The 11909-nt window shown below is 35.1% G+C and overlaps 1 protein-coding gene across 2 annotated transcripts in view; it reads left to right on the top strand.

The window, feature by feature from the left end:
* Positions 1-2245: 2245 nt before the first annotated feature.
* The window catches only part of LOC149772703 (fibroblast growth factor receptor 2-like), an 80605-nt gene continuing 70941 nt past the window's right edge, over positions 2246-11909 (top strand). Inside the window, exon 1 of one of the 2 annotated variants that reach the window (XM_089947456.1) lies at positions 2246-2423. The gene's annotated coding sequence lies outside the window, so the exon portion shown is untranslated. Of the gene's footprint in view, positions 2424-4619; positions 4727-11909 lie in introns of those variants that run through there. The other variant, XM_089947458.1, reaches the window with a different exon arrangement.

Genomic DNA, 11909 nt, shown 5'->3' with positions numbered 1-11909 from the left:
TGTGCGTATATCGTTCAACACTCTTTAAAGTATGCTCTGCCTTTGAAATGAACAGTAATAGCCAAAGAATAAAACAATTTTCAAGACGGAGAAATTAACAAAACAATTTCCAATAAACATCGATTCATGTCAGGATGACAGCAAAATACAGCCGTACAGTTCATGTTCTGGCAATGTTTTAATTCGAAAAAATCTTATTAAATTGATGCACAGAAAGTAGTTCTAACCGTACTGCACTAAATTAAAAATAAATAATTTAATTCATACTGGACACAACTAACTGCGTGTGTGTGTGTGTGTGTGTGTGTGTGTGTGTGTGTGTTAGAAAATGGATTTTTAACGTAGCTTTAATAATGTTTCGCTTCGATGTCTGCATAGTGATGCCTAACACTGCCGCATCATGCCGCAGACAGGTGGCATTATGTCCCACCCAGTCACATAATCAAGACACCAGGCCGACCAGTCCTAACACTCGCTTGGTGCACATATCTTAATGCTGTGCATCAAGCGAGGCAGCTGCTGTTACCATTTTCACAAATTTTTGGTATGACTCGCAAGGAGTTCGAACCCGTGACCTCCTGCATCCGAGGCGAACGCTCTAACCACTTTGGCCACCGGAGCGGTCGACTAAACTAACTAAATAAACCAAAATGGTCAATCACAGTAAGAACAGAGAGGATTTGGACCATATACTAGTTTTGTTTCAATGATACAAACTATTGTTGTTGTTGTTGTTGTAGGGTTTAACGCCATTTTTCAGCACAAGATAGGCCATACATGGCGGCCAGTATAATTGGTGGAGGAAGAACCCTGGAAAACCCCGGGAAGAACCACCGACCCACGATAAGCTACTGGCAGGCTTTCTCACGTACCAACGTTAGCCGAGGCTGAGACTCGAACTCACGCAGACAGAGGTGAGATGGCAGTGATCCGTAACGGTGAGCGCTTTAGACCACTCGGCCACTGATACAAACTATAAGCGAGCATATCATTGATGATTCCTTAACATGGCAGAGACAAGTACAAAGAATGACTAACAGAACGAAGATTCATTCAAACACGTTTTAATTTTCCAATTATATGGTGCTAACTTTTTTATGTTTGCATTCTACAATACAACTGAAAGCTATTTCTGTTTTTCTTCGACCAGTCGAGTTATTCGAGATGAGAGAGCAACTTAAGGGATGTCATTTTTAAGTTCCAGTGTAACACGCAGTAAAAATCTTGTTAGTATAACGAAACAGTAATTAAGAAAACCACGTAGTATTTTTAAAAATATTTTGTACAACGTTAGCTTGTACTTGTTTCCCTCCAGCAAAATTTCGAGAAAAAAAAAATCATGTGTATATTTGTGTTGTTAGAAACGTATATTTTCAAGGAAAAATTAGTTATCTTTTTGAAAAATTCAACTGTTAGTCAAACGGTAGCGTTTTTAAAAACATACAATATGGGTTATTTCTATTGACCACGTCTCTAACCACATATATGAAGAGCCTTTATAGTTTGAAGCAGAAAATAAAACAAGACGACTTAAAACGAAGTACAATGTTTTCTAAGTATCTAAACGATTTCAGACCATATGGATAAACTATAATTACATGAGATTATTTAAAAGTAAAGTAGAGAATCATTTTTTGTTGAAAATATGATTTAAATTTAAACAGAAATTATGCTGTCTTCATAATCTTTTCGTGTAATTTGATTTTATCTTGTTTTAAATGAAGAACTGAGATAAATAGACAGATAATGGATGTTTTCTTCAAAGTAATCATGTGAGTTTGCGTCAATTAGCAAGGCGTTTCTCAGCAAATAATCTTCACTAATTTTGCTAAATGTGTAATTAAGTAACACCACATTTAAACTGCTTCTTACAACATCGTCCAAAAGCATATAGTATAATTTCCACCACTGCAATAAACTGAGAGCCCAAAACGATGACCTCTTCTAATTTCCCCAGCTGTCATTTGATATTTCACCAAGCAAATTCAGTACCTATGTAAGCAGAGACTATCATACACTGTCACTCCTGTAAATGGGCCTTCTATATTTCTCGACCCTCGTGCGTCGCACTAGTTCTCTCTGCTGTGCCACTTAATTCAGGTTATTAACAAGCTATTGGCTGATAAGGGATTTCCTGTACTTTATGGCGATAACGCTTTAAGAGGCTGGTACAACCCTTCGGTGACGTTGAAAAGGAACTTATAGTCACGTGCCGCAGCCTCGACCAATAGGAAATCATCTGCTTTCTTCACGCGCTGGATTGGGACTAGTAAGAGAGGTAACAGAAGCTGTAGCGTATTTCGTGAGGTCTAACGCAAGGAAGTTTATCAGTGAAGTTCGCTTGGACTATACTGCTAATAGCTTGGGATAAACCTGGATTATACGTGTTTTCTGTGAAAACTGGATTAATAAATGTTACGGTGGTAAGTAGATAAATGTTCAAACGTTTTGAATGTTTTGTAGCTGTCACATGGTCGGGTAGCCAATTATTGCTCCAGGAATTTCATACTTATGACTAATAGTGTATGAGGATTTAAATGTCTTTAAAGCTTATATTTTCTTTGATCATAAATTCTTAAACCGATGAAACTGTATAATGTTATGATTAACATTAATTTATTTCAAGCAGTTTGTTTACGGTTTGTAAGAGAAAATGAGAATTTGTATGAACGGTTTCTCAAGTAACGCAGTAGTGTGTTGACCTGCTTGAATTTCGCTTTCATAGCAGCAGAAGAATTTAGATGCGTTCACCGAGGTATTTTTATCCGACCTTCATTGAGAAAAGATACTTGCTGAGAAAATTTTTAGAAATTTTAAATTTGTTTTCGCATTTCTCGGGTACACACGATTTAACTGCTTTGCGGAGCTAGTTGAAAATTGCAGATGCGCGTTTTGGCCTTGTCAGCTACGCATTATAGTGATAAGTTTTTAGGAAGTGATCCGTTTTCTCATCAGGGTGAAGACGGATTAGATAAATCAGTGGCGGGAATTTTTATCTCGAAGTTAACAGCATTTGTCTTCCTGTAAAGGTTGTACAGTGGATCACGCATTTTTTTAAAATAGTCTAATCAGATAAAAGGTAGCCGTGAGTTTCTTGTCCTCAACGAGAAGTGAAGAGGACAAATTTTCGTGCTGGCTGTTTAGTGAGGGATGTGATGATATACATGAGGTTTTTGTCATTTTGAGAGAGTCGGTGGAGCGTGTCAAACGAAACCGTGCCTCTTTTGTAGACTTGACGACCTGTCATCTGTCGAACCTATAGTTATGTGTGCACGCTCAAGGCATTCCAAGCACACGGCTCAAGTAACTGTACAGTGTTTGCAAGGCTAGGGCAATATGAGTGCTGCTTGCATAATTTCCCGATTTTGTTCAATGACGCCGTTTATTTTAGACGTTGAATATAGACCTACGTTTTCAACATGCCATGTACAGTTAATTTCTTAATTTTAAATTCATTCTATGGATTCACTATTAAATTTGGTAAATAATTTGTACCATTTTCACTTGCAGACATACCTTATTTAAACTAGAGTAGAATGACTTCAGGGTTTATGGCATTGATTGTTTTAAAATAATTAAACCTAGGTGCGATTCCTCTTTACCATATTTGTCAAGTATAAGCATCCACGCTATTGGTGTTCTTATTTTTTTTACTTGAACATCCTACACCACAGAAATTGCTGATTCTCCTCATTTTACACAAGTAAATTTTGTATTGTCAGTGTATATCGCAAAGTAAAACTGTTTAACGCGCAATTCTATGAACTCTGTTGATTTAATTTAACGACTGGAATAAATGCATAAAACCAAAGGAACGTTACATGTAGTTGTGCAATTACAGTTAGGCATAAAACGGCACACTTACACCGGATTGCTTGATGTAATTGGTGCTGGGACACTGTCATGTTCTCACAAATTTTTGGACGAGATACAACTTCAATCAGACGGATTTTGATGTTTCATCTCACAGATAAGAGAATTCTCCTGGAAATATGAAGCGCATTTTAGCGCTTGGGAAATTGGAAGCCAAATATTTGATTTTCATTAAACAGTTGAGTCTAATTAAATTCCACTAAAATTCTATTCACACGATGCGCACTGGATCCTTACGTTCAGAAGTAATTATGTACACAAAGTTCTTATTGTTGACTGAAAAACTTGGGAAAAAATGTGTTCTGCTGTTATCTTTATTTCCCTCCACTTGTTACAGGTTTCTCTTTTTGGGGTACAGTTAATTCTGTATTCTCTTTCTCAGTTCATAAAATTGTCAGAAACGTGAATTTAATTATTAACAGTCGGGATGGACTATTTCCATATAAAAGCAATTTTTTTTTTCATATAAGGTTATTCACCACATGTTACCCTCTTGTTTTAATATGAATATAATTTATGGTAAAGTCGGTAGGCTATTGGAACTCTGCCCATTTCTCCACGACTTACACACACACACACACACACACAAAACTGTACCCTGATTTTTGTTTTGACCTTAAAAATTGTTAAATTTTTTGAATTTTTGTTTATTCTTGTGTACAATTTTGGCTAGTTATATATTTATCCCGTCCAGCAACTACTTTTTTTTATTATATAGTTGTGGTTATTTCGGCTAGGGAATTGTCCAAGTCAGTACAGGAGTGACCCAGTTAATTTTGCTTGCTGCCCGCCCAGGAGGGAACACAGCCATACAGGATCAGATTCCAATTTGCCCAGAAGACCTTCAAGCTCAGTAAGGATTTACCAAAGTTCCAAAGTATATTCAAAGAAAATTGAAATCAGAGACACTTGACATGGCCATTAAAGAGCAGGTTTAACATGTTTGTAGAGCCCTGATGTGATTAGTATTAGGGTTTTTAAATTTCTGGCTCATACTGGTATGGGGGACTGTTTCTAATTAGAATACAAATTCTGGTTCAGCTGAGAGATAGGGGTGGGAATGGGAATTAAAAAGATAGGTTCTTTTATGTTGTTTAGTAATTTGAAAGTTACTGCCGAATAAAATAAGTTGATTATTAAGTGTCAATCGCAGCTTTGCATTAAATTTAAGAATTCTATATCTGGCAGTGATTTTTCACAAAGTAAAGAGAGATTGATGATAGAAAATTATTTTAACCAAAAGATTTAAGTTCCAGTCTTGACATACTAGCTACAAAATATCAAGTTTCTTAATTAATTAAATTGAAAGTTTGATTGTTGGTGATTTTTTAAATATTTTCCTTGGATGTTAAAGATAAATCGCGAGCCATGTTAGCACAGTAGTGTTTCATTCATAGTCAGGTGGTCATGGGTTTGATATCTGTAAAGGAGAGCCTGGAAAGGTACTTAAGGTACTTAGACCCATTTTCTTAGCATGATTTAGCCAGTAACTTGTTAAAAGTAGTTAAATCCTAGAATTTTCTTGATTTTGTGAAACATTTTGGACACATAGTTTTGATGAGTTAAGAAATTTAAAGTTTGCTGGTTTATGAACTTTCTTTTAATGAGGATTGGTTCTGTGTTATTTATTTTAGTAATTAAGTGATATACAATTGATCAATTTAACGAAATAATGATTTGATTTAAATGGTCAGTTTTATTTGTCATTAAAGGGAAAATACACTGGTGTTCATTTAACATTTTCTTAAAGATGCAAGTGAAATAATTCATTGAGAGATATATACATCAATAAATTTGCCATTTTGATGCATAAATCGATATTAGAGGTTGAGAATCTAATGAGAATGATGCCTTGTAAAAGTTAGTTTTAATCTTCAGTGGCCATGAATAATTATTAATTTGCTTATTGATTCTTTGCATGTATTAGTATTTATTTATTCCGGTGGCCTAGTGGTTAGAGCGTTTGCCTTGGATGCAGGAGGTCGTGGGTTCGATCAGGGCTCGACTTTAACACTAATTTCTTTGTAGCCAGAAGGACTAGTATATTGAGAAATTGACTAGTCCTGCCAAATCTTTACTAGTCCTGTTCACAAAACAATGTCACACAGCTTTCATGTACGTTTACTGATTCAGTTTTAAAGTTCGAACAACCTGCAACAAAACTGGATGTTTTCTGTTTGTTTTTGCAAATTGCGTACACCAGTTATGCCAAATAACTTTCCTTTCCTCGTCATAATTCAGTCATTCCGTCTTTTGTCCATTTCTTCTGAAACTTTCCATTATGCTTTTCCCTATCATAAGAATTATTCCTCATCATTCTCGTTCAACTTTGGCTTTTTCTTTCAGTGGCTGAACACATAGCAAATGTCACATTTTGCCTGTCCTATAAGGAGGGAATTGTGCCTTGTTTTGAAATACGAAATGTCATAGTATAGCTCATGCGAATTATTTAAAGCAAGAAAAGGAATGGCACAGTATCCTTTATATAGGAAAGTCTGAGCAAGAAACACGTTTCAAAACACTTGTCTTTGCCCCCTCCCACAATTAAATGTCCTCTTCCTAACAAAGACTTAACTAAAGCGGATGTTCTACATGATCAAAGCAGTAGCTATTGTAAACACTGTTATAAAATATTATCATCAGAAGATAGTGTTAGTTTCAGCTTGGGAAAGGTGTGTTCCCATCAAACGAAGCCATATAACACTCGGCGTGTTTTATTTAACAGCTCCAATTATGGTATCATACGTGGTAAGTTTGGTAATTGTTCCTAATTAATCGAACCTCAGTGTATTGTTGAAATTAATAATAAGGCGGAAAATTTTCAAATCATAGATCGGCATGCTCAGAGATTTTAATTCCCAACAAATGTATGGCATTCTGCTTGGATATCCATGTATATTCAATTATTTGTTCATTCTTGTAAGGGAAAAATATAAAAACTATTCTTATCATCACAGAAAAAGTAGTTGTATGGAAATGGTGTGTCAGTAATGTAATCATAATAAATTGATCTAATTCTTATAATTATTTCAATGGAAATGTAAAATATGTAGTTTCCTGTTTGTGACTGTTGGAGCGTTTGGGTAGCGAGCAAAAAAAAACAACCTGCAAACTAATTTCTTTGAATAGTTTTTAAAGTGTTCTTTTGTGTGATATACTGCTTTGTAGTTTGTTATTGTGGTCAAGTGAATAAAGTGTGATACCACGTCATTTTTTCATTTAATTTGTTATCAGATTAATTAGGATCAATTACCAAACTTCCGTTGTTAATGACGGGACTATGATTTGCGCTGATAAGTGAAATGCACAAAATCAGATGGATTCTTGTTATAGAAACTCACCTTTCCGAGGCAGAAATTGACTTCATCTTCTCGTGCTTATATTTTATGACTGTTTACAGTAGCCACTGCTTTGATTCTACAGAACATCTGCTAAGTCAAGTCTTTATTAAGGAATGGCATAAACAAACGCCGACTATTGATAACCAAAACTTACTAGCCCATCGGTCTATTAACATTATGAAAGTTACTAGTCTAACAGGAAATCTGCCCGCCTCGGGCTAGCGGACTACCGCTACTTTTGAGCCCTGGGTTCGATCCCTGGCTGAGTCATACCAACTTACAAAAATGGTACTAACAGCTGACAAACTTGGAACTCGGCATTAAGAGGTTAGTGTTAGGACTGGTCGGCCTGGTGTCAGGATAATGTGATTGGGTGAGACGTATGCTACATGTCTGCAGCATGATTCCCCAGTGCTAGACATCATATAAACTGCCACACTGCAGACATCGTAGTGATATGACTGAAAAATTGTTAAAGCTACGTTAAAAATCCAAATCACACACACGCACACTATTTATTGTATCATAGATTGTTTACTCCAGTACATATCAGAGTGGTACAGACATTGTTTCATCTCCATAAATTACTATTCATTGCTTCACATCATAAAGCCTCTAACCATTGCTGTGGACAGTTTTTTCTTGGGTATCCGAGTGTTGACTTGTGTAAATTTATGAAGTGGTTGAAAACTTGCTAACCCAAACTCAAAATTGTGAGTGAAAATTTCTCTTGGTCTTGTGTTATTTCCGAGCACTTGCATAATCTAGTGCTGAATTGGGTCTAATGGAGAGCATTGGTTTCCCTTTACAGACACCTCTGTTCGCATGTGTTTGAGTTGTGTAGGATTGGTCATTGTGGCTGTGTGAGAACGCTTGCCAGTAGCTTCCTGTGCGATGGTGGTTCTTTGATGGTTTTCTCTGGGTTTTCCTCCACTGAAAATAGATTGCCAAGTATAGCAAGTGTATATTTTGCTGAAAAAATGAATCTAAGCCAATAAAAGCCAACTTACCATTCAGGCTGACTAGTGCTTCTCTTATTGAAAAGAATGTTCTGTGAAGATGATTTGCTGACTTTGTCCGAAGTACATACTCTTTACTGAAGGGTAGCATGGAGTCTTCTGTACTGAAAAATGTTTACCTGAGGGAGAGCAGACTGGGCTGTTTTTTTTTATTGCATAGAACTCTGATTAGAATGGTTGCATAGTTGAGTTCTGGGAGACATTTTAATTTAGTTTGTTAATATAGTCAACTTTTATGTCTTATAATAGCTGGTTGAGTAACAGTTGATTCTGGGTGAGTGAAATTTTGTAGTATTTCCTTGACTGAGTGAATCTGTAGCAGTAATTTTAAAACATTTTTTGGGTCCCTTATTTTCCCAGACCCAGTTTATAGTTTTATCATGTATTGGAAACTTGATACCTAATTATTACACCACGAAAATAATAAATGTTTGGGTTAAGTTCATTTACTAAGCAATTTCGTAGTTTTTTTTGTCATTGAACTAAATTATTCATAACTCAGAAAACCTCATGTCCATTCGCAGCGATTATGAGTCAATTCTTTACACTTGCCAAGTGTCTTAGTTCAGCACCACTTGACAGTGTTCTCCAGTTATTGATTTTATATAGAGGTACATGATGCAAGCTTGACACTGAAATGGGTAAAAGCAATTAACAGATTACAGGTTGGAGATTCTTATCCTTAGTATTTATATATTCTGATGGATGTTTGTCGATTTCAGAACATTCAAAGCTCTAATGAATAATGTCAAAAAGACATCTTGTTGGTTCAGATAACATATTTGTTATGATTAGATCTTATTAGATGGCATAACACGCTCTGATAGGACAAAAATAAAATAAGTCTTTTCTTTTCTCCTAGCTTCTCCCAGATCTAATTTGTAAAGATGTGTGATGGCATGTTGGAAAGGAAGTTTTTTCTACATCAAAATGACACCTAAATAATTTAAAAGTGTCACTGTAATTATACGATTAAGAAAGTTTGCAACTGCAATTTTTAAAGTTGCAAACTTTGTCTTTTATTATATTTATCTAATAGCCCAGTATTAAAACATTATTTTTGTGGTTTTTACCGGTTTAAGTATTAAGCTTGCTCTTGGTAACAGCAAAAGCAGTGTAATAGTCTTAGGGATGATTGCTTGGAAAATATTTTCTTGCACCCTGATTATTGTAAAATTACAGATAACTATATTTGCCTAGTTTTATTAATGCTATTTTTTTTTTTCTCTAAAAATTTCTGCACAATTGTGAAGAAAAAAAACCCCATCCCGCAATGTTTAAATTGTATTAATTTTTACTGTTATTATTCCAGTTGTTCGTTCAATTCTTAGATGTGATCAGCTCAACTTGCACTTTCAGTACTAGTATCATTGACACTGAAGTAGTGTCCCCCCCTTGTCAATGATATTGGTTATTAAAGTTTTAATTATATTTTCATATTTGAGAAGATAAATATTCTACTGAAATGAGACATGTCATCAGAGCACACATAACCACTCCATACATGTTAGCATATTATCAAACTTATTTGATGTATGTTCTTCTCCATTTTATTGTTTTCTTGTGAATTTATATATGATAATACATAAAGTGGGAAAGGTACTATAATTTGGCTTGAAGGCTGCAAGGCAGCCTTTACACATGATGCTGACACCTTTGCTAATGATAGTATTGATCAGTTGTCCAAAGGTAGCAGCCTGTTCATACAGCAGTATGTTGATTTTATGTAGCAATGGTTCGAAACAGGATAACCAAATTTTGCTAGGCCATGTGCATAGCGACTTGCCCTATGATGCTAACTTTTGGTTTTGGCAAATTCCACTATGTTTTAAGCAGGAAATTGTCTGTGACCTTCTGTCCTAACATAATTGTTTAAATTTTTTTAAAGGTGGGAAAAGTTTGAGAAAACTCCCCAACTTAGATCACACCAGCTAAAATTCAAGCTGAATCTTAACATAAAAGTAACAAATCATATTGTATCAAATACCATTAACTTTATATTTCCTGCAAGTAGGGACATTGATCTTTTTGTTTTAAGAGAAGGTTAAAATAGATGTATGATTACTTTCCCCATATCCACTGACTTGTATAATCTACAACCTAGCATGACTCCCAGCTAGCTAATCCTGATAAGTCAATATCAAAAGACTTGAGGAAGATGATAAGCCTTGCATCTTCCTTGATACATACATCATTATACAGAGAAGCAACTAAAACATACAAACTGCTGCTATAATCACCAGATTTTCATGCATTTTGTCAATATGAAGATAAGACGGAGCATTTTTGTTTGAGATTGTAAACTAGAGTTAAATGAATAGATTCTACAGGTGTGATCCAAAGAAGAATTAAATGTTCTTTAACAGCAGCCAGGTTTCTATAAGAAGTTGGTAACACCTTATGATCATTACTGGTTTCTTTTCTAAACCTATGAAAAAACGAGTTTTCCCCCACCACATGCGAGAACCAGTCATTATTTAGAAAATTGTTGTCTTGCTACAGTCATTGTTCAGTCAGTGATTGGTTTCATTGTTTAAGAATCATAGTGAGCATGCATCCATTGAATATATTATTTAGTTTTTTTATATTGCACCCTAGTTTTATATTGTATGGTATTTGGTGATATTTTTGATGAAAGGATTGGAGGTTATTTGATAGTACTAATTAGAGGTGTAATGATGAAGATTGAGCAGGATTTGTAAATTTCTCAATCTACTAATTCTTTTGGTCATTTTAGCCTTGATTTGTACTACTTCTGGGATAGCCCAGTATATACATCTATTCATTCAGGTGATAATGGTATGCTTTCAGTGTAAAGTCAACTGTTATCTTTTATCTTTATTTTGGTTTATACATCTGTTCTATCAGGTGATAATGGTATGCTTTCAGTTAAAGTCCACTGTTATCTTTTATCTTTATTTTGGTTATTTTTTTGTGATGTATGGGGTGCCGTAGATTAAAAATAAGGGCGATTAGGACAAGGGTACAGTTTAGAATGAATGCTTAGGTATGGGTTATTAGCTTTATATTTTTGCATATCTGGATGTTAAATTAGACCCCCCCCCCAAAAAAAAAAAAAAAAAAAAAAAAAATTCTGGTCATCATCCATCCCTATTTTCCACTGCCAATCCTTGCTCCTCCTCCATAAAAACAAATTTAATTTTTTTTTACAAAGTTTTCCCTTTGTGCATCTAATTGAGCAGGTTTATCCCAGTACTTTAAAGGGTTAACTTTTTTTAAGGTCAAAATAAATGGGGGTGATGGATCTGGTCCACATAACAATCCATTGAGTATATTAATTGAACTTGCAGGTTTAGCATAATTCATAATGAAGAAAAATGTTGGAAAAGTTATACCATAAAATGCCAATTTTAGAAGCCAATTTATGCATATATGCCTAGCTACCTACCCACCTACTTGTCTATCTACCAGGAATGTTTAGCATACTCTTAACAAGGCATCAGGAGACAACAATTTTTTTTCTGGAAAATGAGTGGTCTACACAACAGATTAGTACTTGATATACTCAAGATGAGACCAACTGCAAAATGCATTGACCCAGATCTTCCATCAGATAATGTGCTGGCATATCTGTCTGTGCAGCGTGTTAGGAATAATAAGTTTAACAAACAAGAACCAGAATGCAGACACATTATGGTATGGCAGATCAGGATCT

The sequence above is a fragment of the Sinohyriopsis cumingii genome, unplaced genomic scaffold (genome assembly GCF_028554795.1).
Source record: "Sinohyriopsis cumingii isolate HCF-2022 unplaced genomic scaffold, ASM2855479v2 utg001237l, whole genome shotgun sequence".
In the NCBI taxonomy this organism is placed as follows: Eukaryota; Metazoa; Mollusca; class Bivalvia; order Unionida; family Unionidae; genus Sinohyriopsis; species Sinohyriopsis cumingii.
This window is presented reverse-complemented; position numbering and strand designations above follow the sequence as displayed.